Raw genomic sequence first — 5,242 nt, forward strand, 5'->3', positions numbered from 1 at the left:
AGAGAGAAGCGAGAGGGGGAGGGGCGACAGGGAGGCGCGACCTGGATGGAGGTGGTCGGCGACGGCGAAGCCCGGCGGGGTTCCGGTGGCGCGCGCCGGCGCGAGGCAGCGGCAAGGCGGCGGAGGCGCTGGGCGGCGGGGCTGGTGAACGGGAGGAGGTCGGGCTTGCGGGAGAGCGGGGACACGGCCGTTGGGCTGCTCGGGGCCCAAATGGGCTTCCCAGGGCCCGATCTGGGTTCCTGGCGGGCCGCGGCGGCGGAGGCTGAGGGGGAGGCGACGTGGAGGCTTTGGAGTGGCCAGGGGCGCCAGATGGTGGTGGCTGGGCCAATCGGGGTGCGCCAAGTGTCGCGGTGGAGGTGGAGGGCACCGGAATCGAAGGAGAAGGTTGGAGGTGACGGCGGTTGATGATTGGGATGGCGCGGAAAGCAAGGAGAGAGGTTAGGGGTGACAAAAATGGCAAGGGGGCTGCTATTTATAGAAAGAGGGGTTAGGGTTCGGGGTTTTGGGGGCTTTCGGAGCGTAGGATCGCCATCGAATGGCTCCGGAGCGGAGAGGGACTATGAGAGGGGTTGGTGGGCTGAGAGAAGAGGGGAGAAATGCAGCCCGGCAACTGCTTCAGAGACCGAAACGTCCGACGAATATACCGACTATATCGCGGTTATATATTTAACGGTTGGGCAGTCAAACGAACTCCGAATGCGATGAAACTTGGCAGGCGCTCTGTCTACACTATAATAAGACCGCACGACAAGTTGCAACCCATTCCGAGAACATTTTTATGCCACTTATAAAATAATATTTCGGAGGTGCCGCGGGCGCGTGCGAGTGTGGTCTGGACTCCGAACGGACAACGGAGAGAACCAGCGGAACCCGAACGGATGCAAGTTTTATGAAAATGATGCCGATGCAATGCGAATGATGACATGAGACGAGAAGCATAACAAGAACAAAATGCAAAACAACAGACAAAAACCCAACCACGGAGGAAATAATAAATCACATAGCCGGAAATGGCAAGAGTCGGAGTTACGAATATGGAAAGTTGTATCCGGGGCGTTACAGCAGGCCGAGAGGTAGCAGGACCGACGCTGCGAAGAGCAAAGCCGACGCGACGGCGGCCAAGGAAGCCGAGAGGTGGCAGGCCCGTCGTCGTTGTCTCGCCGCTGCTCTAGTAGCAAGGCGCCACGCGGAAGAGGGCAACGCCCACAAGAGGCCATTATCTGTATTCTGCATGGGTTAGACCAGCCGACCTGTATCAGTCCGCGAAGCGGAGATAAAAGTAGGGGAGGTCTAGGGGAGTCCAGACCGATCTCAAGCCCGCCTCTGGCCGCCCTGACCCACAAAAACCCCTCCCCCCTCCGCGCATTTTCGGTCGGCGCAGCTCCAGCGTCAGCGCCTGCATTCATGTCCGGTCAGAGCGGACACGACCGCTCACTGCCGCCTGCATTGAAGCGGCACACCGACCGAAAGAGCACCGCCCGCACCGCTTTCCGGTGCAGGTGATTGCCGCTCGCTGGGTTGAGCATCTTCGGCCGATTAGTCGCTTGGTGGCAACGTCGAGGCGGACAACTTCTGTTCCTGGGGCTCCAAAGGCAGAGGTTACGGAGGCGAGCTAGAGAGCAACGAGGCGGAACTGCAGATAGTGAAGGTTCACTTCTTGGGGCTGATGGCCAAAGATAGGAACCTGACACCGACGATCATTTAGATTAGGTATTAATTATACTCCAGAGCTTACCTAGGACCGCTTTGATGTGTTTGTAATGAAATCCGTCATGTTTATATGAAATCTAATATGTTTATATGAAATCCGGCCGTTTTTATATGAACTCCGGACTTGTTTGAACAAATTTCCTTCGGTTGGTTCAAGTTCTTGTGAAATGTATGCAGTTACGGTTGGATGGCTGCCTCGCACATCCGTGTTCGTGAACTGGTCCCCCCTGTCCGCGAACGGATGCGGGAGAATTTTTGCGGGTTGCCCTTGGAGATGCCCTAATAAGCTATATCTAATACTACCTCCATCCCATAATGTAAGACATTTTTTTGACACTACATTAATGTCAAAAAACGTCTTACATTATGGGACGGAGGGAGTAACATTTGTTCAGATATAATAGTCCCGGTGCACGATACCTTAGAGCATCTACGGCTGGGCGCCCTAAACCCGCCTCATAAGCCCGGGCAGACGGCCCAGGCATTGACTGGTACAAAAAATTGATCCAGACGGACGTCTCGAACGACCAGGCTGACTGGTACGCCTCATATCGAGCCTAAGTCTGGGGCGGATATGGGGGCTCCGAGGAGCGTCCTCCACGTCAGACCTGGCCCACGCTGGCCCATTCGACCCCACACATATTCCTCACAATCCACTGCCCGAGCCAAAGCCTAACCACTTCACTCCACTCCATCCAGCGATATCCGACATTCTCCGGCATGGCCGGCAGCGGATTTGAGTCCTACACCTCCAGATCCGTCGACCCCGAGCTCATCCCACGCAGCCCCGAGGAGGAGATGACCGTCCGGCTTGCGCTTCGCCGCTCCCAGGAGAAGGCAGCCCGACGGCAGCAGTCAGACTCCTTGCGTCGGGAATCCTCCGCGTCCGCCCAAATGGTGCATGGATCCGCCGTGAGGTGTGCCACCGATGTATCACCAGAGGCGGTACAGTCCTTCTGGCATCCCAACATTGTGGCGGACGCGTGCCCCCTCTGTTGGCGCGCCGAGCAGGAGGGGAACACATGGATTTCGTCGGATGATAACATAACGTGGTGTGCCCGTCGTGCGAGGCAACGGGCGCAGGAGACGGTGGCAGCCCTCGCGGCGGTGAATGTTGGAGAGGCGGAGTCGCATTCTCCGGTGTCCCAACGGATGGGCAGCAACTCCGCACGCCGCAACTGTGTCGTGGTGGATGTCGTTGGCTCGTCCCAAGACCGTCAGGGTTCCAAGCTCCAATGAGAAAGAGTAGGTCATGTGAGGCGGGAGCGTCTTGAGTCCCATGCGCTGGCTTGTGTCCCATGTCCTACTCTACTCGCCGGCAACCGGACCAACACTCTGGGGAGCACGGCCAGCCGCCGAACACGGCCACTACGGAGCCGGGCGAGTTTCACTTCAAGATCGGTTTACGTTGCATGTAATAATATTATTTTGACGTTTTTAATTTAAAGTATCCGGTTGTATAATGGAATATTTGAGACGTGATCGGTCACTATCTGCGGACGCATCGCGTGTTTGAGGGGTTCAATTTGCCAAGTCCGGCTGTAGAAGCCCACAGAGAAAAAGAATGGCGTCGTGATTGGCTTCTCCCACGGTTCAAATTTTCCACTTCTTGATTAGGCTACTGGTCCTTGGCGCGCGGTGCCCGGCCCTAACGCTTTTGGCTAAGCGTGTGTGACAAGATACTTTAATAGTGAGGCAAGCTAAGTATGTAAGCACAATAACTTGTACGCCTTGATATACGTGAAGGAAATATGCCCTAGAGGCAATAATAAAGTTATTATTTATTTCCTCATATCATGATAAATGTTTATTATTCATGCTAGAATTGTATTAACCGGAAACATGATACATGTGTGAATACATAGACAAACATAGTGTCACTAGTATGCCTCTACTTGACTAGCTCGTTAATCAAAGATGGTTATGTTTCCTGACCATAGACATGTGTTGTCATTTGTTTAACGGGATCACATCATTAGGAGAATGATGTGATTGACTTGACCCATTCTGTTAGCTTAGCACTTGATCGTTTAGTATGTTGCTATTGCTTTCTTCATGACTTATACATGTTCCTATGACTATGAGATTATGTAACTCCCGTTTACCAGAGGAACACTTTGTGTGCTACCAAACGTCACAACGTAACTGGGTGATTATAAAGGTGCTCTACCGGTGTCTCCAAAGGTACTTGTTGAGTTGACGCATTTCGAGATTAGGATTTGTCACTCCGATTGTCGGAGAGGTATCTCTGGGCCCTCTCGGTAATGCACATCACTATAAGCCTTGCAAGCAATATAGCTAATGAGTTAGTTATAGAATGATGCATTACGTAACGAGTAAAGAGACTTGTCGGTAACAAGATTGAACTAGGTATTGGATACCGATGATCGAATCTCGGGCAAGTAACATACCGATGACAAAGGGAACAATGTATGTTGTTATGCGGTTTGACCGATAAAGATCTTCATAGAATATGTAGGAACCAATATGAGCATCCAGGTTCCGCTATTGGTTATTGATCAGAAACAGTTCTAGGTCATGTCTACATAGTTCTCGAACCCATAGGGTCCGCACGCTTAACGTTACGGTTATAGTTATATTATGAGTTTATAGTTTTTTATGTACCGAAGGTTTTTCGGAGTCCCGGATGTGATCACGGACATGACGAGGAGTATCGAAATGGTCGAGACATAATGTAACGCCCCAGATGTAACTTTCCCCATTTGTACTCCAACTCTTGCCGTTTCCGGTGTCAAGTTATATTTATTTCTCGGGTTCGGGTCCTTGTCTCCGTGTGTTGTTTTCGTTTTCATGCACCTCATACCATGTCATCACGTGCATTGCATTTGCATACATGTTCATCTCATGCATTCGATCATTTTCCCCGTTGTCCGTTTTGCATTCCGGCGCTTCGTTCTCCTCCGGTGGTCATTTCTAGCTTTCTTTCGTGTGTGGGGATTAAACATTTCCGGATTGGACCGAGACTTGCCAAGCGGCCTTGGTTTACTACCAGTAGACCGCCGGTCAAGTTTCGTATCATTTGGACTTCGTTTGATGCTCCAACGGTTAACCGAGGGACCGAAAAGGCCTCGTGTGTGTTGCAGCCCAACACCCCCCAAATTTGGCCCAAAACCCACCAAACTCTGCTCCATCGTCTCGGTCGTTCGATCACGATCGTGTGGGCGAAAACCGCACCTCATTTGGACTCTCCTAGCTCCCTCTATGCCTATATATACACCCCTCCGTTTTCGGATCTCTCTCTCTCCCCGAAACCCTAAAAAAAATCATCCCCGCCAGATCCGCGCCGACGGACGTGTCCGCCCCGGCCGGACAACGTCCGCCGCCGCCCGCCTCAGCCAGCCGGGTCGCGCCACGTGGCAGGACCACATCGCCGCGGCCGCCGGCCCGCAGGCCCACGCGGGGCCCTCCGAGCCCGCGTCGCCCCGCCGCCGCCCTCGCGTCGCCTCGCCGCCTCTTCCCCGCGGCCGGCCGCCGCCGCCTCCGCGCCGCCGCCCGCGGCTCCCTCGCCGCC

The sequence above is a fragment of the Triticum dicoccoides genome, chromosome 4B (assembly GCF_002162155.2).
Source record: "Triticum dicoccoides isolate Atlit2015 ecotype Zavitan chromosome 4B, WEW_v2.0, whole genome shotgun sequence".
Lineage (NCBI taxonomy): Eukaryota > Viridiplantae > Streptophyta > Magnoliopsida > Poales > Poaceae > Triticum > Triticum dicoccoides.